This window comes from Mustela nigripes, chromosome 7, assembly GCF_022355385.1.
Source record: "Mustela nigripes isolate SB6536 chromosome 7, MUSNIG.SB6536, whole genome shotgun sequence".
Classification (NCBI taxonomy): domain Eukaryota; kingdom Metazoa; phylum Chordata; class Mammalia; order Carnivora; family Mustelidae; genus Mustela; species Mustela nigripes.
This window is the reverse complement of record NC_081563.1, coordinates 94,876,268-94,900,323: the sequence shown is the minus strand read 5'-3', so window position 1 is coordinate 94,900,323 and position 24,056 is coordinate 94,876,268. Positions and strand designations below refer to the sequence as shown.

The 24,056-nt window shown below is 45.7% G+C and overlaps 1 long non-coding RNA gene and 1 pseudogene across 2 annotated transcripts; one reads left to right on the top strand and one right to left on the bottom strand.

The window, feature by feature from the left end:
• Positions 1-1,607: 1,607 nt before the first annotated feature.
• LOC132022650 (glyceraldehyde-3-phosphate dehydrogenase-like) lies at positions 1,608-2,604 on the top strand (annotated as a pseudogene).
• Positions 2,605-10,257: 7,653 nt separating this feature from the next.
• LOC132022649 (uncharacterized) lies at positions 10,258-23,764 on the bottom strand. 2 transcript variants are annotated; one of them, XR_009405660.1, is made up of 3 exons: positions 23,592-23,764; positions 22,823-22,972; positions 10,258-11,086 (listed from the first exon to the last, which is right to left on the bottom strand). It is a non-coding gene; the product is annotated as an uncharacterized LOC132022649 (long non-coding RNA). The 2 variants fall into 2 exon arrangements; XR_009405661.1 differs by lacking the exon at positions 10,258-11,086 and adding an exon at positions 17,838-18,478.
• Between the last annotated feature and the right edge of the window lie 292 nt (positions 23,765-24,056).

The following is a 24,056-nucleotide window of genomic DNA, read 5'->3' as shown; positions in this document are numbered from 1 at the left end:
ATAATTTTACTATAACAAAGTGTCAGAAGATGATACTTGTTAAAGCTGGGTTGTGAGTGTATACAGGATCATTATATTATTCTTTTTATTTGTGTGCATGTTTGAAAATTCCCACAATGAAAATCATACAAACAATATATAGATATATTCTCCTTTAGAAAAAAGAAATAATCAAGGGAATTCAGGAAGGTGGTTAAGATAAGATAAATAAGTACTAGGGATAAAACATACAACATGATGGCATGGCTACTGCTACTATAAGGTATATGGGAAAGTTGTCAACAGAGTAAATCCTAAGAGTTTTCATCAAAAGGAAAAAAAATTTTGCCATTTCTTTTTATTGTATCTGTGTAAGATGATGGATGCTATAGATCCATCTATAAACTTACTGAGGTAATTATTTCACAGTGTTTGTAACTCAAACCATTAAACTCACATAGTGATGTGTGTCAATTTTATCTCACTAAAAGTGGTATAAAATAATTATGCAGTGAAAAACCAGAGATAATACAAATTTCTGTCAACAATAAATAGATATGGGGGCACCTGGGTGGCTTAATCATTAAGTGTCTGCCTTCAGCTCAGGTCATGATCCCAGGGTCCTAGGATCAAGCCCCACATCAAGCTCCCTGCTCTACAGGAAGCCTGTTTCTCCCACTCCCCCTGCTTGTGTTCCTGCTTTCGCTCTCTCTGTCAAATAAATAAAATCTTTTTTAAAAATAGATATGTAAATTGTGGTTTACTGACACAGCAATGATAATGATGAACTACCTGTAACAAAATGGGTGAATAAATCTTATAAACATAATACTGCAAGAAATGTACACAAAAGAATATATACCATTTATGTAAAACTCGAAACAGGTAAAAATTAATCCATGCCCTAGATAAGAGCATGTTACCCTTGGGACGATATTGACTGAAGGATACATCAAGAAGATTTTTGTAATGCTAGTGATGGTCTTTTCCTGGATCTGGTGCTGGTTACATGTGAGTCCACTTATTCAGTATTTACACTACATTGTAAACATGCTGAGATTTTAGCCTGCCACAATCTCATGGATGTCAGTGGAAGACATAAGACTCCCAGGTCAGAGACAAAGGACTTTGTTGCTCCCAGAAATTATGAGCTTTGTGTTTGCATGAGTTCCTTTTGACTCCTAAGTGCCAAGGGGGTGACATGGGGTTGAGCACAGGTGGATGCAGCACACACACTTGGTTTGCAACAGACCTGAGTGACCTTAGGCTTAGGAAATCTCAATCTTTTAAAGGGACTACAAGCAAACTGCTCAAACTTTGTCCCAGAGGGGGGCATTATCTTTACTACATTGGCCAGCAGACAAACCTATCCTTGTCTCAGAAAGCAACCGTCCCTATCTTCCAAAACTGTTTGCTGTACAGACATCCTTGAACAGATAGTCTGGAAAAAAAGGTGTTGGTGTCTATACCCATAAGACATAAAGTATAAATACGAGACCCATGGAAAATTGCCTCCCAATAATATTACAATAAAAATGTACACTTATAAAGATCATGGATTTCTGCTCTTCCCTGTTCAGTAGACAACTGCATTTTCTGGTGCAGTGTCAGCTGTGTCCCAAAACACGATGGTGAAGGTTAGAGTAAATGGATTTGGCCTTATTGGGCACATGGTTACCAGGTCTGCCTACCATTCTGGTAGAGTGGATATTGTCACCATGAATGACCTCTTCATAGACCTTAACTACATGGCCTACATATTCTAGTATGATTCCAACCACAGCGAATTCCATAGCACAATCAAGGCTGAGAAAAGGAAAATTGTCATCAGTGGAAAGCCTATCTCCATCTTTCAGGAGTGAGATCCCCACATCAAAAGGTGTGATGCTGGTGCTGAGTATGTTGTGGAGTCCACTGGGGTCTTCACCACCATGGAGAACACTGGGGCTCACTTGAAGGGTAGAGCCAAGGTCATCATATCTGCCCATTCTGCTGATGCCCCCATGTTTGTGAAGAACATGAACCATGAAAAGTATGACAGCTCCTTCAAGATTGTCAGCAATGCCTCCTGCACCACCAATAGCTTGGCCCCTCTGACCTAGGTCATCTATGACAACCTCAGCATCATGGAGGGACTCATGGCCACAGTCCATGGAATCACTGCTACCCAGAAGACCATAGAAAGCCCCTCTAGGAAACTGGAAACTGGTGTAGTGGCTGAGTGGCTGCCCCAAACATCATCCCTACTACTTGGCACTGCCAAGGTTTTAGGTAAAGTCATTCCTGAGCTGAATGGGAAGCTCATTGTCATGGCCTTCTGAGTCCCCACCCTCAATGTGTCAGTCGTGGATCTGACCTGCTACCTGGAGAAAGCTGCCAAATATGACAACATCAAGAAGGTGGTGAAGCAGGCAACAGAGGGCCCCTCAAGGGCATGCAGGGCTACACTGAAGACCAGATTGTCTCCTGTGACTTTAACAGTGACACCTACTCTTCCTCCTTCAATGCTGGGCTGACATTGCTTACATTGACCACCTTGTCAACTTCATTTCCTGGTATGACAATGAATTTAGTTATAGCAACCAGAAGGTGGACATTATGGTCCACATGGCCTCCAAGGAGTAAGAAAGCCCCCTGGACCACCAGCCTTAGTAAGAGCAAGAGGAAGAGAGAGGTCCTCAGCTGCAGGGGAGTACTTGCCTCAATTCATCCCCCAATACACTGAGAATCTCTTGACCTCCACAGTTTCCATCTCAGACCCCTTGAAGAAAGGAAGGGGCTTGGGAACCCCTACCTTATCAGGTACCATCAATAAAGTATACTGTATCTCCCCTAAAATATCATTTAAGTAAATCATTACAGATGAAGCTAAAGATTAAGTTTCTTTGACCATTTCCCTTTTCCAAGTCAAGAAGTGATCAATGTTGGGTGTATTCTTTTCTAGACCACTAGCTACACAATTATAAGTATCTACATATGTATTCCTATGTATGCCTATATATAACAATATCCATATATATAGTATATGCAAAGTTTCACAGGCGAGGTAAACATGACACCAGACAAGGTGGGTGCAAGGCAAGATTTATCAAAGGCACTCTCCGGCGAAGTTTCAGGGCTCAGGTGAAGGCGAGCCAGGAAAGTCGCGCCGGGAGGAGGTGGGCACCCTCCAGCGAGATTCTGTGACTCTGGAAAGGGGAGTTGGAGAAGACACACTGGGAGGGAAGTGGCGGGGGGTCTTTTATCCAGCCAAGGCAGGGCATGGGCTCACATCCATATATGGTATGGTATTTGGTGATCAGGAGGGTATGGGGTGGGGGTTCCTAATACTTCTGTTTCCAGCATAGGTATCGGGTTATACATCCTTTTGGCGGGAGAGTCACAGGTTGAGGAAGGGGGGAGAGGGGGCTGGAGGATGGCGGCCCAAGCGATCATTTCTGTTGTTCCTCCTGCACTCCGGGAGCCACCAACCCAACAGTATATATAGAGAGATAGAGAGATAGATGATAGATAGATAGATAGATATAGACATAGAGAGAGAAACAGAAAAGAGAGATTTAGAGTGCAGTATAGAATGACTTAAATATAGGACATTATATTCTACATGTCATTTTGTAACTTACTATTTTCATTGAACAACGTCTTCAGGGATGCCTGGGTGACTCAGTCAGTTAAGTGGCTGCGTTTGGCTCAGGTCATGATCCCATCGTCCTGGGATCCAGTCCCACATCAGGCTCCTTGCTGGGCAGGGAGCCTGCTTCTTTCTCTGCTTCTGCCTACCACTTCTGCCTGTGCTCTGTCTCTCTTTCTCTGATAAATAAATAAATAAAATCTTTATAACAAACAAAAAAATCTTCACATTTCTTCCCTTTTCTCTTTCCTTGTCACTACCTACACACAGATCTTCCTCTTTCTTCTAAATTTTCTGCATAGTGGGCCTTGGTATGAATGCACTACAGTTCAATTAAACATTCCTCTTTTGGATATGTTTAGTTTTGCTGTTTCTTTGGGGGTTTTTTGGATTTTTTTGTTTTCTTTTTCTTTTTTTTTTTTTTTTTTGCTAATCCAAGCAGTACTTCAGTGACCATTGTCAGACAGGTCTCCTTATACTTTTGCGCAAGTATTTCCCTAGGGTGGATTCCTAGGAGGACTGCTGCCAAATTGCCCTCCAAACCATTGTTCCAATTATCTCTCTAGTAGCTTACAAGTGCCCATTTCCCCATAAACTTGCCAACAGTGTACATTATTGTTTATTTTAATTTTTGTCAATTAGAAGGGAGAGAAACATGACGTCCTATTGAGATTTTAATTTGCATTTCCAAAATCTGCAGAAAAGCTGAGCATATTTGAGGACCTCATTTCTTAGATCACTGTCTCCTAATATTTATCTGCCTAGGACTGCAATGGGTACTTCATGCAAAATATTTCACTTATTCTCACAACCCCTCCCTGGTATAGTAGTGAGGAAGAAGCCACTATTTTTTCCTAAGTGGCAGGTAAGTCAACTGAGATTAGCTTGTATTCACACATCTAGTAAGTGTTGATGGCAGCGAGCTCCTTCTCATTAATTACACAGTATCTGTTCTCTTATTCCTCAGTAAGAGAACCCAGACTGTGGAGGGAGCAGCAGCTTGTCAGCTTCCAATATCCCCTTTCCAGCCTTCTTTGTAGGTAGACATAGCCATGTGAAAGCTCTTACAGATGAGCTATAGATGCAGTTTAGGGGTAGAGGTGCTTCCTGTGAAGCTCCTTGAAAGGACAATGACCATCTGACGCCTTGCCTTGCTCTCTTCCCATCTTCCCCCTTAAAATGTGATGACTGAAGTTGTAGAGCCATGACATTGGCCCCAAGCAAACTTGAGATGGAAATGAAGTCCCAGAGGGTAGAACAGGGAGACAATAGGAATGCGGGCTATTGATAGTGTCACAGGCCTGTTCTCTTCCACCCTAGACACCCTCGACTACCTCCTTCCGGAATTCCTGTCACATGAATGAGAAATGCCCCACTCTGCTTTTCTGTTACTACTGAGACAGTGATGGAGCCAGGATTTGAACCAAAGCCAAGTCCATGATCGTGACCCTTAATCTATGCTGATTCACTGCTTTTTTTATCCAGGCAATGCTCTCCACACAAAAGGATGCTTTCACTGTATAACAGTCACCTCCGGTGGCCATTAAAGCCTGGCAAAAATCTTGCTCTTGGTTATTCTTCCTCGGGACACCTGGCCTCTGTTCTGTTTCTCCATCAGAACAATGTCAACTTCATAACAGCAGCAGAAGAGGTAGTGCTTGTGAAAAATGAAAGTACAAATAGCCAAATACTACATAACTTCCTTTACTGGTGGTGTCTACACAGGGGAGCATGGACTTAGAGAAATGAACAACATGGCAGATATTAAAAACAGAAGTTCCAATCCTGGCTTTACTACTCTATTTGTTGTGTGATCTTAGAAAAATCATCTCATTCCTCTTAGCTCCCTTTTCTTACATGTTAATAAAATAAAACTTTATGCCATAGGTTTGTGATGAGAGTCCAGTGAGGAAATACACATAAAAGCTTTTCAAAAAATCAATGCCACCCTGGCCACGGAAAGAATCACTGTATAAAAACTGAATCCCCGGTGTACGTGTACACCATGCTCAGAAAGCCTTGCAGTTATCATTATCCCATTTTAGTGACCCCAATTTTCTCCCTCTTTTCTAGCCATTATGTTGTGGGAGACCCCATGAGACACAGGGACATTGTCACAGTGAGGGGTAGGTGTGCCAGTATGTGTGTGTTTTTAAAATGTATCCTTTTTCTCATTGAGTTTCATAGATTTCATGCAAAGGATTGCTGAATATTCATTGATCTATCTAGTATCCCCAAGTACGCTATTAGAAATGCATTGCTTATCTATATTTTTGAAATGTTGAAATAATTCAGTGTTGATCCTTTGTGAGATAGGTTTGCTACCTTTAAACTGAAGTGACAATAACACCCCAGCCGTCTTCGGCTTCTCTCAAGTTGTGCTGATATCCTTGATGTCGTAACAAACCAAAGCCTGCCTGTGAGAATCCTGTATGTCACCATTAAATTGAAAAAGGCCCGAAGTATCAAAATCTCACTTCTGGTAGGGAAGAGAATTGAGAAAAGAGCAAACCAATGGTTATTCATGAATCACTCCGGCCAGCCATGATAAATACCCCTGGCCTCATTCTCCTCTTCTCCAGGCTCATAATTTTCTCCCTGAAGGTGTCTCACCTGCACAGGAAAAACTGGGCTGGAGGGATGCTAGTAAAAAATGATTTTTTTAAACCTCTTAAAACACAAAAGGCTGTGTGTGGGTTATGAGCTCTCCTTTTTGCATAAGCAACACAATGTCCGATTAATCTGGCCAGACTGGGGAGAGGGGATAAAATAGTATGTCATGTTTGGTCTGGGGTTTTGTGACAACCCAGGGATGGGACTAGAAAATGAAATAAATACCCGATGAAGGAACTTCTTTTAAAAGATTACAAACGAATGGGTCCAGATTTGGACTTCTCTCCACATACAGATTCTGCATCTAAGCTGGGAAATATTGGGGCCACTTAGATATGAAAGGCTAGGACGGGGGTGGGGGGGTGAAAGTATCTGGAAGGAAATGCAGCGATGCACAAAGAACCAGTAAAAGTGTGGCTTCCGGGTGTTTTATTGGACACTTCCAGACGTCTTCTCATTGTTCCGACAGGGAGTCGCAGTTCCCCACGCGCTGACAGGCCGGGCTCTGTGACATGTCGGCAAACAATTTTAGTGTTTTCCTCTCTCTCCTTATGAATGATATTTATAGACTAAGAATTGCATTTGCTTCCGCTTTCCGACACAGTTATCTTCTTGGGCGTGGATTAAATGTAGATCTGGGTGTTGAAAGACATTTACATAAGTGCTGTTTGTGAACAGGGAGGCCAGTGCTTCTATTATCGCCAGAACATTTAAATCTTAATGACTGGCATTGTTGTCTAAAAGACGGTGTTTTTCCCGCTGTGAAACTGCATTAGATTCAAGAAACAGAGCTCATTTCCATTCTCGCAGCAGTCTCTCTAGAAATGACATGCAGTGCTTGAAACTGTTTATTTCCAAATTCAGGCCTCCCTCGCATCAGTCATCAGCTTCAATTACCAGTTTTCCGGAGCCGAGCCATCAGGCAGTCTGACACCGGGGTCCGGCCTAATTCCCACCTTCTCCAGAGTCAAGAGCATAATGTGCGGATGAAAAGGTGCAAAATAGCCCGGACTTCATTAGCATGCAGGGCCTGGCTGTTCATTTGCCGGCTGCGAATGGAAGTTCTGACACTCGGAGCCGGCTGCAAAATGAGAAAAGTCCTCTTCAGGGGAGATGGGGTCCTCGGTGGTGAGGAAAGGTCATCAAAAAGACAGCCACTGCCCTTGCTCCCTGCTCTCCAGGACTGCTTATTGATTCCAGGGACACCTCATTACACGCCGGATCAACATATTATTGCCATGTTCTGGGACTGAATTGTTTACAAGTGTCTTTATCACCGGCAAAGGCCTGCCCGGCGATGCATGACTACACTCATTTGGCTGTGACCCGCCAATTATGTGTTATCCGATATGTTGCTGGGTATCTTGATCTTTGCCCGGGTCTTCTCACGGCATCAACACAGTCCCATTTACTACTTCTTTCTAACCACTCTTTGGGAAAGTAGCCATTAGCCTGTCAGTGTGTAAGTGTGTGTGTGTGTGTGTGTGTGTGTGTGTCCTCTGCTACAGGAAATTTGAACGTGGTTTCTCCATTGCTTGCTGTGGGTGAGGTTCATAATCAGTTGGGAGAAAAAAAAAATCTCTTTCACGCGTGCGCCCGCGCGCGCGCGCACACACACACACACACACACACACACACACCCATTTTCTCTTTTTTTATGGCATCCAGGAGAACCCACACAATTTGCAATCAGTATGCATGGCTGAGGGCGTAATTCGGCTTGTTAGGGAGCTCCCTCTGCTTACATATAGGCCCTATGAGAGAGCTGTCATATTTTATTTGGGCATAGCCACTGCAAACCACTGCACAGGACCATTTTAATCTTTCATTACAGACACTTCTATGGCTCCATAAAAGAAAGAGTGGAATAGCAACTTGATTAAAAACTCAGTAAAGAGACTTGGGAGCCTATGCTCTGCCCCAAAAACTGGAGCTGAAGCCATGGTTTGGAAGTGTATGCGTTCTGATGCAACCTGATTTCCATTTCCCCTCCAATGGTGACTACTGACAAGAGCTTTAATGATGTCACCAGTTGGCAACTTTGGTTTATTATTATGAATGCTGCTTGGGGAAGTTTTAATGACCGCCAGATATTTAGGCCAACTCAACTAAATACTAAAAGGAGGCCATTTCATTTACATCTCCAGTCACCATCAGGAATGACTCTTTAATGAGTTTTCCAGTGGGGGATGTAAAGCAAATGCCAAGAAATTTGCCTTTACTTATCCTGGAAGGATACATCCTGGCGATGGGCACAAAGTGTAATGAAGGAAATGAAATTCAAGAATCTAACTGCCTTCGGAAAGGTGACATCTGTAAGTATGTTCATTTCCAGCAATTTCCCAGATCTGTCTGATATTTATCTTTAAATTAATTTCTCCAGGCATTTTTTTTCCTCCTTTGGATTTTGGAGCAGAGTCTTAGAAAGTTACTGAGTTCTTTTTGTTTGTTCTGAAATCCCTGGGCCCTTGCTTTCTGACAAATAACTCAATGAAAAGGCTAAATAAAGACCCCTCATCAGGGTGCTTCAACCAAATTAAAGAGTCAATGGAGAGATGTTTGCTCCACCAAGTGTTTAAGGACACTGCAAATTCTGTAGTGTCATCAACCAACAAATGGCCTTTGGAAAATGAGAAGATGATAGGAAGGATTACTCTTGCTTTTTTTCTTCTTCTTTTTTTGAGACATGATTGCATATGGAGAAGTTTGGTCAAGGATAAAGATGGAACAAGCAGGACCGTTTCCCAAGTCTCCCATCTGAGAAGCAAGTCTCAATGCTTTTGGGATTCAGCAAATGCCAGAAAGGATGACTCTTAATAACTAGAGGCCATCCAAAATGGAAGGGTTTCTTTACACATTTATAAGAAATCATAACAATGAAGCAGTAGGAGTTCCCTGTCAATGGGCAATCTGGGATTGAATGTTCTGAGCAGAAGGAAGAGCTCCATCCAGGGGTTTCTGTCAATTGTTATAAACAGATCATCTATTATTTCAACCATCAAAAAGAATATCTCACTGTTATGGCTTTAACACCTCATCTCCATGAATCCCCCAAACTGGAAACAAAAGATTCCCTTCAAGTAACAGGATAGCTGGTAATCTTGGATCCTCTGGATTTCTTCTCTGTTTTAAGGATGCATGCCTTTGAGAATTTCTGAGGGTCAGTGGAAAATGCAAACACAAAATCCGCCAGAACGGTGATATGGTAAAATGATCAAATTGTAACTAACAGAAAGAGAGGCTTGAAATATCAAGTGTTAGAGATGCTGTAGAGAAAAGGGAATGCTTGTGTACTCTAGGTGAGAGTGTAACTTGGTGCAGCCACTATAGAAAATGGAGGTTCCTCAAAAAATTAAAAATAGAAATACCATGTGATACATTGATTCCACAAAAATGAAAATATCAGTTCAAAAAGTTACATGCCTTTCTGTGTTTATTGCTGCATCACTTACAATAGCCAAAATATAGAAGCAACCCAAGCATCCAGCCATACATGAATGGATAAAGAATATATATATATATATATATATATATATATATAGTATGTATTTATATATATAAAAGAAAAATGGTGTCATCTGTGACAAAATGGTTGGACCTAGAGGGTACTATGCTAAACGAAATAAATCAGAAACAGAAAGAAATATCCTATGATTTTAATTATACACAAAACCTAAAAAAACAAAAAAGCAGAAATAGACTCATAAATACAGAGAACTGGTAGACTCAGAGAAGGGTGTGGGGTAGAAGGGGGTGGGGTGGGGATGCAGAATGGTAAAATGAGAAAAGGGAAATTGGAGGTACAGCCTTCTAAGAGGGAGAAAAAAAAAGAACCTTGCTTTAAAACTCATTTATTAAATACAACTTTGTTTCAGTGAACTTTATAAAAACCTAGCACATATCTTCGTATTGAATGTAACAGCCCCATGACTTAGGTACTGCTGTTCTCAATTCCCAGATGAGGACAACTTTTCACACATCTAAATGAGTTTTCAAATGTGCTCAAGGTCACAAGGCTAGTGACAGAGGGAGAATTAAAACCCAAGTGTGCCCTGTAGCAGAACCCATGCTACATTTTGCCTCTCTTAGAGCCAACATCCATTAAACATTTCCAGGAGCCCAGCAAAGTGCATTTTCTGCATGCTAGCTAACTTCAACACACAAAGAGCTGCTCATCATGAAAATGTGTATAACCCATCATCTTTTACACATCTGATATCTTTAGCCATGAAGTGAGCTAAAGCAAGCCTACTTTGACTGCCACAATAAAGAAAGTTTTGATCCAAAAGGGCAATTAAGGGCATTTAATTAAAAGGTAGGGTGGGGGTTGCAGGGAGAACATATTCAGGAGCTATAGAAATACCCCCACTTGTCACTAGGAGCAACAGAGGAAGCGTCAGTCTTTTACTCTCATACTCATCCCAGTTGTCTGTTGAACTTCCCTTAGTGATTCTGTTAAAAGAAAACAACTCTCAATTCACTTCCTGTGGACATCATGGGCCAGGTTTCCCACGGCTCACTCCGCCTTTGGACACATAGTGACAAAGGGCCTAGTCGCAGTGTAAGAGACTGAATCCAAGAGACTGGAGGGATGTTCATTCACTGACTACAAACCCACAAAAACATGGGCAAGAGTTCCAGAATCTTCTCTTGGCCCATGTTTCCATTTGTTCCTATTGTCCAGAAGAACGCTAGCCACCTTCTAATGCCTAGGGCAATGCATTATTTTGAATGTCTCTTGGACAACCGGCCTGGCTGAAAATAGAGACTTCTTATCCATCAGGACCTCTCTTCCTCAATTCTCCTTCATTCAGCCTCTATGAGCTCTAATCTTCCAGCACGCTGGAGCTGCCCCAGTTCCTTCTGTTGAGAGAAAAAGAAACAGTTCTCTTATTAGTTAATTTATCACTAAGGGATTTAAATTCCCTCCCCCTCTTTCTCACTCCACCTCCATCAGGTAGTACTTTGCCTTCTAAAAGAGGGCTAAGTTTGACACAAGAGAATCATCATGTCAGAGGAACAGTGTTTGGGATGGGGAAGCCTTCCAGGATATCTATTCCAGTCACAAACATGGACATTCCTGTATGTGGATATGTGTGCCCCCTAAGCCTCACTTAGCCTCAGAGGATTTCAGAATTATTTGATTTTCAGAGCATACCGTTGAGGACTCCAGAGAAATCTACTAGAAATGACCTACTGATCTACATCTTAGCCCGGGAGTATATGTATGCTGGTCACTCCTTCTACCCAGCCCTTACTTCTATGCCCCTTCCTTTGTTTTTGCACAGATACACACTGTATTCCCACACTGTACAAAATGTAGGAAATCTAACATGGATTTATACCCTCAAAGAGCCAAGAACAGATAGTAACAAAGCGTTACAAGACAACAAGTGACTAAAGACAAAATAAGAAATGTGTGTAATAAGAGGTGCCTAGAGAGTTCAGATGAGGCTATAAGACCTTAGTGAACTAATGTGGCAGCAAAGGCTTTCTAGATGAGGGAGGATAAGAGTATGTCTCGGGGAATTGAATAAGTGCCCAAGGAGTGGGTAGGCATGATGAACAGTATCTCAATCAGCCCACTGACAGTTCCTCCTATTCCTGTACACACATGCAGCTCCTCCCACCAAGAGGAAAAGTCTAATGCCCACCTTGGCCTGGGCAGACCCTGTGACCTGCTCTAACCAATAGAATGAGATGGAATGATATTTTGAGACTTCTGGGAGCACATGCCTTAAAAGCACTAGCAGCTTCCCCTTCCTCCTTCCTCTTTCATGGAGCCCAGCTGCCATCCTGTAGGAAGGTTCTGGCTGGACTACTGAATGATTAGCAGCCACACAAAGAGAGGCCCTTGAAGATAAGAGGTCATCACGGTGGTTCCACATGAATAGGCCCAGCTGGTACTCTATGGAGAAGTGCCTAGTAAGTCCTGCCCAAATTTCTGACTCATGGAATTCTGAAAAATAATAAATTAAAATAAATAAAAAATAAAATAAAAAGAAGCTGCTAAGTTCTAGGGTGGTTATTCAAGTAGTAAAGATAAAGGGGCCTACGCAAGTGATGAGATGCATTCCCATGAAAGGACGGCACAAATAGGAAAATAAATGCTCATGATATTTGGAGAGCCCTAAATCGAGTACACCAGTCTGACTAGAGCAGGCACTTCAGATTAGCAACTAGAAGAACAGACTGATAAAAACTGAGTCCAGATAACTTTAATGTAGGAAGGGGAGCTTCAAGACTATTCACCAACACCCTCTGTAGCAAATGTGGTCAGTGTCCTATCAGTAGACCTTTGCCCTTAACTTCAGTTCCTACCAGCTCAATATCCAACGCCAGCACCTGCGTTGCATTGCCTTGGTGCTTTTTTTTTTTTTTTTTTTTTTTGGTCCCTGAAGCCCACTCTGCCTATGCAACAGGCCAAACAAGTGCTGGGGAAATAATGCCTATGAAAACTAACCCTTAGCTAATGACTGATGGGGGTTGGTGTATCAATACTCCAGCTCAGATGGACTTACTCTAAGGCAGGTGTTCTATAACGCTTCCCAGAATTGCCTCAATAGAATTAAATCCCAGTTGCTCACAATGGTAATTTGCTTCAAAGTCTACTTTAATGGCTGCCTTCCCTTTCCTGTCTGTCAAACCCACTCCTCAACTGGCATTTCCTCAGATCACTTCCCAATAAAATGCTTGCTTTGGGGGAAACCCAAACTAAGACACAGTTTTACATTTAAGAATAATAAAGTCGGGGAATGGATTTACTTTGGGTAAAGTGCAAAGTGAACTAAAATATGCACTGTTTCAAATAAAATAGATATTTTATTTCACTCCTTGTAACAATCCAGGGTGGAACTACAGACTCTGCTCCAAGGAGTCATCTTTTTTTTTTTTTTAAGATTTTATTTATTTATTTGACAGAGAGAGACAAGCGAGAGAGGGAACACAAAGGGGGGTGGTGGGAGAGGGAGAAGCAGGCTTCCTGCTGAGCAAGGAGCCCTATGCAGGGTCCATCCCAGGATCCTGGGATCATGACCTGAGCCAAAGGCAGATGCTTAAAGACTGAGCCACCCAGGCTCCCCTCCAAGGAGTCATTGGGGGAGCTTTGTCATCCTCTAAGTGCGGCTTCCATTAGCACCATTTCCAACCAGCAAGAAAGAACAGGAAGGTGCAAGTATGAGATGACAATTACTCCCTTCACTTCTACTTGCATTTCATTGGTAAGAACTTAGTCATGTGGGTTTACACCCCTGCAAGGGAGGCTGGGAAATGTAGTCCAGCTGGGCAGGCATGTGCTTTTCAAGAAGAGAGTAACTGGGTGGTGAGAAGTGGTGGACAGGGGTCCCTGACACAGGGAGATTAGGTGATTGCCCAAGTACACAGAGCCAGTACAACAGTGGACAAATAGAACCATTAGCTACTGCCCAACATTTTTTCCCTTATCCCCCAATGTTGATTCCAACCAGACTGTGGCAGGTCTCAAATGTCATGCTGATGAGTCTGATATTCTGCAGGATCCATCTCCTCTCCTCACAGAGTCAGCAAACCAGAATAAATCTTTGGAACCCCTCTCAAGTTCAGTCTACGCTAGACTGCTGGATTGAACTTTGTAGCCAAAGCTGGTGGCTCAGGGTGTCCACAGTCCCCACTGTCTATGACCCTCTCTTTCAAACAGAGCCAGCCAGACTCACACTTAACCCATGTTGCCCCTTGGTACACATTTGTTAAAAAAAAAAAAAAAAAAAAGAAAAAAAAAAAAAAGAAAAGAAAGAAAAAGGAAAAGAAAAGATATAATAACGACTGTCTTCTTCAACTTTAGTTTACTGCCATGCTCCTGAACAGTCTTTAAAAAACATACACATCTATAATGGGAATGGTGTGAACATTGTCCTTAGAGTTAGGTGAAGGTCAACCTGCTGATTGTAATCATGATTCCTGGGGGGAGCAAAAGGAGAAGAAAGAACCATGAAGTTGGTTGACATCTACGATGTCCAGAGACATTTTACAGTCATCTTTGAGGAATTGGGACTTGTTTCTGTGGCTTGCAATTATCCATAGGCCAAAACTTTTTGAACCCAGTATCCAGGATCCCAGCGCAGCTTATTTAAATATTAAAATAGGAGCGAATGAAAGGAGACAGATTTATCTAAGTGAATCCTGTTTATAACTTTTACATGCTAGCCTATATTTTTCAAACTCAGTTTTTAATGGATTTGGGTCCAAGATGGCCACATATGTAGAAATTGTCTTTCTTAAAGGGAAAATCCAGAATCATTCATTTTTTCAAATGAAATGAAAGAATTTGTTTACTGGGAGAATTTTTTTTTAAATTTCTCTGCACTGTTCTTTCCTTCAAATTAAAAACAAAAGTCTTTTTATCCTTGAGGAAGATAGTAACTTTTAAAATCATTATTGTGCTCCTTGTCCATTCTATAACTTTCCACATGAGAGAAGGTTTCTTTCTTTCATGATTAGGTTGGAAATACCCAGGGTATGTGTCATTTAAGTTACTGAATATCACCTAATACCATATTTCTCATATTTTTATTGCAAGTATATGTGAGTAGCAGTTACCTTTGATTTGAACTCTACAAAGTAAAGTGATACTCTAGATTGTTTTTGCCAATAATTTCTGGTTGTGTTCAGCAAACCTCCCTCCAATGCAGACCTCAGTCTCATTTAAGAAACTGTGCTGAAAATGTGTGTTTAATCATCAAGAAGCCAAGCCTTTATCAAGATCATCCTTCCAAACTCATCAACTTCAATGGTATCCAGACGGCTTTTCTGGAGAGGGCTCATTAGTTAAGAAGAAGAAGAAGAAGAAGGAGAAGAAGAAGAAGAAGAAGAAGAAGAAGAAGAGGAAGAAGAAGAAGAAGAGAGGAAAGGAGGAGGAAGAGGAAGAAGAAGAAGAAGAAAGAGGAGGAAGAGGAGGAGGGGAGGGGAGAAAGAGGGGGAGGAAGAGTGGGCAGAGAAGAAGAAGAAAAGGAGGAGCAGGAGGAGGAAGAGGAGGAGAAGGAGAACAAGGAGAGGGAGAAGGAGGAGAAGAAAGAGAGAGAGAAAGGAAGAAAGCCAGCCTCAAAATTTCAGTGGTCTGTGGCTTTACTTACATAGGCAAAAACATAATCAGAGTTCCCTGCCTTATTGTTTAATAGCCATTTTCTGCCCATCTACTGCCTTGAAAAATAGTCAAACAAATGTAAGAAGATAAATATCAAGCATAAAGGAACTACTGCCAAAGGGGATAGGTTGTGTGCATAAAAATGAGTAACATCAGAACAGCAGATTAAGAAACGGAATATGTTGGTGTTTAAAATTAGAATGGTTCCCAATTGAATTGATAATGTTCCATTTAAGAAAAGAAATGTTTTCAAATTACTCTGCTGACTGGAAGTCTGAATCAAAGTCAGAAATTAATAAAAAGATGCAGACAGAGACCCCCTAATCATAAATAACAGAGATGATTTGTATGCTTTTAAAGCTTGCAAGGCCCAGGGAAAAAACCTAATGAAATGCAAAAAGAATTTTTTTAAAAATAGAAATGAATGTGCTTCATTGAAATGCTATTGTTGCATTCTTGTGACACAATGACTTGTTTTCTGAAAAAGTAATTCTTCAATTGAGCCAGGCAAGCATTGTATTCATTGTAAAGTTGTATATTTAGACCTGTAGTCTGAAGGGCTTGCCTGTATTTAAAGCTTAGTGCTACCCCATTAGAGTACAAGGACAAAGCTCGATCATATTGCTGCTTGGACACTACTCAAAACTTCAGGGTAATTTTCAGTGGCTTCAAGTACTTGATTGTCAGAAGCATAGGAAATAGAAAACATATTGAATGGGTGAGGTATATACATCAAACGTGTAGGAATGTATAGACAGAGATAAGGATCCCAGTCGAACATCCTGTTATAGTGAAGTCGAAGCGGAACAATTCCAGGGTAAACACAGACTTGTCAAAAGAGCTGCAACACACAGGTTGCAAAAATTAGAGCAGTCTGAGCCTCATTCAAGATCAAATGGTTCTTTCGTAGACTTAATGTCAGGAATAGGGTTCTGCTATGGGTGGCAGAAAGATAAAGGAACATAATCGCAGCCGTGAAATCTTCACTGTAGAGACAGGAATGGCAAAGGAAAAGTGTCTAAATTCAGGTCTGTATTTGACAACATTATGGCATCATTGTACAAGTGCTTCATTACAAACTGAGGCCAACTCAACATGTTAGCTGACATACTTCTGCTTTTGTGGGAAGTTGGTATCAGAATGCAGGTGGGAGGCACAGGCTGGGGGCAGGGTGAGGGTAGGATGGAGGAATGGGGAGATGTCAGTTAAGGGCTATAGGCAGCAAAAATAATTCACCTCTGCTTTTTGATAATTCAATTTGTCTTTTATGTATTTATTTTTGGAATAAATAATACCTGCATGAAGGGAAAAATTGAAAGGTACAAGAGAGGATCCAGTGAAAAGTTAGTCTCCCTCTCACCCACCTATCATGTTCCTCTTCCAGGAGAGAGTTGCATACATAGGTGCAATTTCAATCCATGATATTAAGCCCTCCCCAACACCCAAATCTTCTTCCCTTCAAGCAGTTCTTCACTCAGTACCCCCTCCCCAACAGGTCTATTAATCTCAGGGTCTTTGATACACGACCTGCCGACACTGCGATGACCCAGGCGTTTTTCTTTTCTCTCTCTCTCTCTCTCTCTCTCTCTCTCTCTTTTTTTTAAGGGGTAGGGTTATTACTTAATGATAATGACTCATTGTACACATTGTCGTCTGCTGATGTTTAAAAGATAAGAAGACATTTGTCTGGGCGGACGCCTGAGGCCCTCGGAGGACGCGGGGGAGACCCTGCCAAAACGTTTCCAAACTGAATAGTCATTGGGCTGCCAGATAATTCAGAAACTATTTGTATGAGCTGTTTATCAAATTATTAACCGCACAGATGTTGTTTGGCTGAAGAGCAGCTGAATCCCCTCTCTGGCAGCCGCGGAGACAAAGGTCTCCAGGAATAATTGGAGATGTGCATGGAATATTAAATTAATTTACTGCTCTTAATTCTTATGCAAATTCTGACCTCCGATGGCGCCTATCAATTACCCCGCGCGCAGTGAAAGCGAAGGCGACAGTTTCTTTTCTTCTCTTTGCTTTTTTTTTTTTTTTTTTTAAGAACTCGAAAAAGGAAATATTTGCAATAAGCAGGCGGTAGGAGCATCACGTAACTGGAATTATTTAATTGAATCTCCAAGTTTTCAGGGATGTCCATAGGGGATAAAACCCCAGGACGCAGGGGAGGGAGCGGTGCGGAGGACGGAGGAATTTGTTGGTTTGACTGTACACCCCGCGGACAGTGGAAAACTACAGCAAAGAGCAGGGACCGGTCACAGCAAATAACACATTGCCCGGCAGGCGGTCGCCGGCCTTCGAGATCCAGAGAGCTGAGCGTTGGCGCTTGGCTACTTCGTGGCGGGCGATTCGGTCTAAATATCGCGCGCTTGGCAGTCCGCAGTCAGGCTAGGAAGCGCCTTTGCGCTGCTTCCTCGACCACAACTTGCAAAGTCTCCTTTTAAGCTCTTGCATCCCTTTACTTATCTTTTAGGGGTTTTGACCCATCTTTACAACCCTCACGGCTCTCAAAAAAAGAAAAAAAAATCTTTGTTTGAAAAAACAAACCACAGCTTTGCGCGCTCACGTTCAACTCCTATGGAAATCCCGGGTAGGCCGAAATGCGATTTAATTGTCTCTTGCGTGGAGAAGTGACACCCACTCTTTTCTCAGAATTAAGCAAACGCCCGGGCTTTGTCTGCGCTTCTGGCTTAAACTCTGTGCGGTTTTCAAGTCCTGTTGGTGGGTTGTAAAACTGGGGTCTCTGAGTCTTTCATCATCCTTTTAATAAGGAAAACCAAATCGGGCGCATAATGTCATCAGCCCCGGCTCGACCTCGCCGGGACCTCGGCAGCCCGATGATGTCGCCAGCGGCCCCCGGCGCAGTCACGACGCGCCGCCTTTCAGCTCCTCGCGGCCCCCACAAAAGCCAGACAACAATATCAATTAATCATGCAGCCGGCAAACAAGAAGATTTATCCCGCGACAAACAGCCCCACCGAGAGCCGCTGAATGGGTGTGATTAGCATGTGAAAAGGCGAGCAAAACTCCGCGGTTCAACAGCTAAAGAGCAATTTGATGGGGCTGGGATGGGGAAATTACTTGATTAGCGTCCACCGGAGGAGAGCACGGTAACTGCCCCTCGGCCGGGAATCCTGCAGGGGAACAAAAAGCGCTGGTAAAGGCGGCGAGGTGGAGGGAGAAGGGGCGAGGGAGGGTGGCGCGGGGGCCTGCACTGCAGAATCGAGATCGGGGATGGGGGCGGGAATAGTGAGCAAAGGGGATGACATTCTACCCACGGCCAGAGCCCGAGGCCGAAGCTTACAGGAGCTGCGACAACCGGTTCTCTCTAGGGCTCCCAGACCAGGACAGAGAGAACGCAAGGCTCTCTACTGTGTGCTGGAGGCCGACCTTGAACGCGCTGCCACGGCCCTGGTTGGAAAGAAAGTGAGAGAGGCGCGTGAGGAGGAAAGGCCCACCCACACTGCCCCAAGAATCCCCTTTGGGGACCCTAAGACGCAGCTAGCCGCTGCAGCGGCCTCCGCCTGCTCTGGGTGTCCAGCACCCGGACAGAGTCGGGATGACTGAGGCGCTGCGGTTCCACCGATAGCTCTGCGGTTCCATTGTCGCCCGCAGAAAAGACTGGAGCCGGGCGAGACATGTTTTCCGGCTCCTCCGAATTTGATCACCCTGTTCCTACCTCCTCGAAAAGCTGCGGCGTTTGGGCTTGGCATTTAACTAGAAAAGCGTTCCTTGGCTGCGCCCCCACCGGGAGGCAGTGGGAAGTTGGGAGAGAACTCGCTGAGTGCGAGGGGCTGGAGCAAAGAGCAACGCGGGGTGGGGACGCCAGGGCCTTAGGGTAGGGACCTGGATGCTGCAGGCGCCGGGGCTCTGCCTAGGCTCCGGTGGGCAACCCCGGGCCGGCCTTGGATCCAGACGCTCAGCGCCAAAGCTGGCGGTTGGGAAATCGCGCATCGCGGTCGCGTCCTAGGCTCGGTGGCGGGGGAGGCAACCTTTCAAAAACCCGAGGCTCAACCCGGCCCAGGGTCTGGTGCGGGTACGCACACATGGGGCTCGGGGACTGCTCTTTTATTTGCTGGGGAGAAGACTGAAAGGGACGAAATGCTAAAGGGTAGCGAGGCTCAGGCTCCGCAGGGCAAGGCCAAGGCCAAGTGGAGGGTGCGGCACGCTCAGACCCCCATCACCCCATCTAAGGCAGGCGCCCGCGCCTTCTCCTCAACCCCAGACGCTGTCCCGGACCTACTGTCTGCGCCAAACCCAGCAAGAGGAATTTAGTTTCTCATTCGACGCGCCAGTAACCTTCCCTCTGGACGCATGCCCACAACCCCTGCTCCCTGGCTCCTCCCAGTGCCTGGGAAGGGAAAAGCCTCCCACCCAGTCCCCCAAAGGGCCAGACTAACTCCCTCCGGGGCTCGGGATCCACTAAAGGGTCCTTCCAGCTCACGGCCGGAATCGGGGTGCACAGGTGAGTCCCCGGGATGCGGCCTTCAATTTACCTGAGGGAGAATCTAATTCGGCCTTCGTGAAATACATTAGCACAAATGTAATAAAGACTTCAACAGACAGACTCGCCAATGCCTGGGCCGTCTTAAATTCTCCCAGCCCCTTGGCACAAATAAAACAAGCACCAAGGAGTCAAATCTTGTACACAAAAGGGTTGGGGTGAAACGCTCCCATCGAGCAGAATTGTCATCCAGTTGAACAGTGTCTATTAAACCGCAGCTCGTGGCCCATCTCAAAAAGCTTAATTTCGTCCTGAAACGTCTCTGGGGGCGGGTGTGCAGCGAACTCAAACTCGTCTCTCTCCCTTTCTCCGTGTTCCTTCCTCCTCACCCTCTGGACTCCTCGCTGAAGCCACAGTGAGGCTCTCTTCTGTTTCTGTCCCCAGTCGGAGCCCTTGAGCCACAGCTCCCTGCTTGGCGCGGGGGCTGAGGTCAGGAGGCTGTCGGGGTGGGGGGGGGCGGGAAGCGAGGTGCTGCGGCCCGCAGGTCTGCAGCGCGCGCGGGTAAGCAAAGCGCGGCGGCAGTGGCACGCTCCAGGTGCGATCCCAAGACCCGCGAACCTGGAGGGCGCACACCCCGAATGCGAACCCCAGACCCTAGGCTATCTCCAGACGCCAAAGCCCTGGAGGCAGCGCGGCCGCACCCACTTAAATCCGTGCCTTGTGCACCCGCCCACCTCTCTCTGCCCATCACTAACTCGCGGTGTCCGGAAGCGCTTTCTCCGGGCAGCTGGGGCTGTTCATTTTAATCCCAAAGCCAAGTGGTTGAACCATCCCTAAATTGGCGGGCGGAGGGGGCGGTGGCAGGAAACCGGATGGCTAAATGCCTTTGCCTGCCGGGTGGCAGAGTTGTTCCCACCAATAGCGGCAGCTCGGGGCTGGCTTTGTAGTTATTTTTACAAGTTCTGCCCGGTGCCCATCATGTTGCCCTGAAAAGCAAAAGAGGCTGCTGCAATTTATTCCAATGGGCGGTTTTTAAGAAGCTGGCAATTTGAACCGGCTGGGTGTTATTTAGTGCAATATGAAATCAAATGATCCTATTTCTCAAATAACAGTGTCTGTGAGGAGAAGTGAATCCTCTGAAAGGGTAATTGTCTGCTGATAGTGTTTCCCATTATACCCGATCTTGGCCTAAATGGTGTTCGGCAGCAGGGCTGAGAGCGAGGGGTGAAATCAATGCGCGAACTCGCCCTCGGGAGGCAGGAAAAAGGCAGCACCGCTCGCGTCCTGGCAGGTTGAATGAACAATGTCACCCCATGCGCCACCGATTTCGACGTCATTTTGCAGGTGTCCGACATCATTAGACAGGAGTGATCTCGTGGATGAAAGAAAACGACTCTTCCTCCTTTTTGCAAATTTGGGAGTCGTTAGAAATTGGAGCCTGCCCTCTCCCTCACAGTAGCGTAGTGTCCTTTAGTCACCCTAGAGATTAACAAAACAATCTGGGAAACCTAGCTTGGCGCCCCTCATCACAACACGTTCCTCGAGTCCCTCTTTCCAAGGACACACTTCTGTCTAGGACTTTCCCAGTCCGATTTGTGGAACCCAGATTTAATTCCTGGGAAAGGTATTGTGTCCACGAGGCGTCCGTCATTTACGTGGTAGCTGGCACTTTTTGGAGGAAGAAGTTGGCCCTGAGCTTTCAAATTGTCCTCCGTAGGCCCATCCGCTGTTTGGGGTGGAAACCAGATAAAGGCGTTCTGCTTGTGTCGGAGCAAGGCACAGAGGAAGAACAACTTAAGGAATGTTTTAAGAACAGGGATAAAAGCGGCAGTCCACAATCTTGCATCTGGCTTTGGGGCGTGGCAGTACGCGGGGGTCCAGTGCCAGCGTGCAGGGGCTACCTCTCTGCCGAGTGATTCTCAGATACAGAGGCGGTGGAGGGCAGCATCCTTGCCTATGAAACCTCGTTACTTATTACTCAGACACCTTGACGGGGTGGCCTCCTCCTCAGAGCCTGCCAGCCTGGACCGAGAGGAGTTCGGCTGGAACAAAGCCACCGGGATTACAGGCGTTTCCAAGGACAGTCGCAGGCCAAGGGCGAAAGAAGTCTTCTGGGTGTGTTTCCAACACCCCTCCCCCACCGCACCCTTCAAACTTTTTTCCTAAGGAGCATTTTGTGTGTTCCAAATATCCTGGGTTTGTAGGTACAGCCTACCTACACCCTTTGCTAGTTTGGAGTATTTCAGGCTAAGCCTCCTAGAACAGATTTGTATTTTGTTTGTGCTCAGGCAGGTTCATTTTCATCGTCTCCTTTGGTATATATATATATATGATTAAAATATATACTATATATTTCTATATTATATACAAACATATGCACATATTACATATGCATATATGTATATATGCATTTATTACACTTATAATACATATATAGATAATATATCCCCCATCCTGTGACCCTTGTTTACAAGTCCATTTGGTTGCTACTGATTTCCCCCCTTGCTTGGTGCTACTTCCAAATTTTTAAAGAAGCCAAGGAAGTGTGGTTAACCTGCATATCCAAGGAACAGGGCGTAGGAAGCTCCTATCCCTTTCTTGGAGGGAGGTTCTGCCAGGGCACCTGGAGCGCAAAGCACGAGACACCAGACGCGCCATTCCTGGAGCTCTCCCGGGCCCTCTAGCTGAAGGGAGGCAGGTGGCCTGGTTTCAGCCTGTGGCATCCCCTCCAGGATTCATTGCCTGGCTGAAAATCCTGCCGGTCCTCCTGGCTGTCCGGGGCATGGCTTGGACACCCACCCTCCGGAGCCCGGATTTGGCGTTTTCATTTCGGCGTCTGAACAGTTTCCTAGGGTCTTCTCAGGGACATCCTCGTCTCTCGGGGGCCTACCCTCCCTTTGCTGAATATGAAGCCCTTCGATGGGACCGCAAAGGGGCGACGCTCGGTCTGGCCCACTGAGGGGGTTCTCCCTCTAGCACAGTCGTCCTCCGCGCAGACTCTACGCTCTGCATTGCAGCAGGAGCAGCCACCTACCTCTCCCGCCGAGGAACTACGCCATAGCTGCGGGGATTGTGCGGGCAGCCGGCCCCTTTACCCCCGCGGGTCCACGCGGGGCGTTCGCCTCCAAACCTCGGCTCACACTTCCAGAGAAAGGGGTAGCCACGCCCGAACGTGCCTGCGGTCCTTTAAGGAGAAGGGAGTGACAGCAAGGAGTCCTTCCAGTAACCTCAAAGGGGCTTAGTTCGGAATCCCGCGCTACTCCCCAATAAATCAAGCTGGGAACCCCGGAGACTGTTAGCATCCGTCCGCTTTCCCAAGACTTCAGGCTCTTGTGTGGCTTTATACTCCCTCTCTCCTCCCGACGTGCCTAAACCTAGGCTGGCGTGGACCCCGCCCGGCGGGAGACAGGACCCGGGTTTGAGGCGACAGAGGAGAGGGGCTTTGGGGGCTCAACGCGGCCTCCACCTCCTCACCTGCAGGGGAACCCTCTCCAAGTCCACGCGCGGGGGGCGGGGGCCCGGCACAGACCCCGGAGCTCCCTGTTTCTAGGGGTCTCGGGGGTCCCAAGGATTCCATTAACCACTGTACCAGAGGGACAGGGGATTTAAGAAAGAGATCTTCCCTTGCCTGGGGCCGTCGCCCGGCCCCTCCGCGCCTCTGCTGAGAGAAAAGCCAGCCGATCGCCCAGCTCTTCTGCTCATACCCGAGTTGCCCCGTGTCGGTACCTCCCACTTCGGCTCTGCGAGCCACCTTTCCCCCCAAACCCCAAGCCCGCCGCCCTCCCCTCCCGAGGCCCACTGACCTTGGGAAGGCGCGGACCCGCCGCTTGCCCAGCCTGCCAGGCACTGAGCGAAGGAAGAGCGCGGTTTGCACTCAGCCAAGACCCGCAGGCTCCGCGGCGTCGGCCCTGGCCGGCGACGGAGCTCAGAGCTCCCCTCCCCCACGCCTTATAATTTAATCACACGCGATATTAAATTATCAAGCCGCTCATTAATCGTCATGCGAGTTACTGGGACTCAGCACGCCGCCGCGTGTTTTGACAGCCCAAACCGGTTCCCGGGGTCGTGGTGGGTGTGGGTTTGGGGGATGGGGGATGTCGAAGAGCTCTCGAGAAACACTGCGAGCCCCACGCGGGCTGATGGGGACTTTTGCCTGGAAAAAGATTAGGAAAAGCGCAGGCTGGGCTTCCGAGTTTGGTCGAGGGTTTGTCAAAAGCCCAAAGGCATCCCTCCGGGCCCCTTTTCTTAATATTTTGGATTTTGATCAC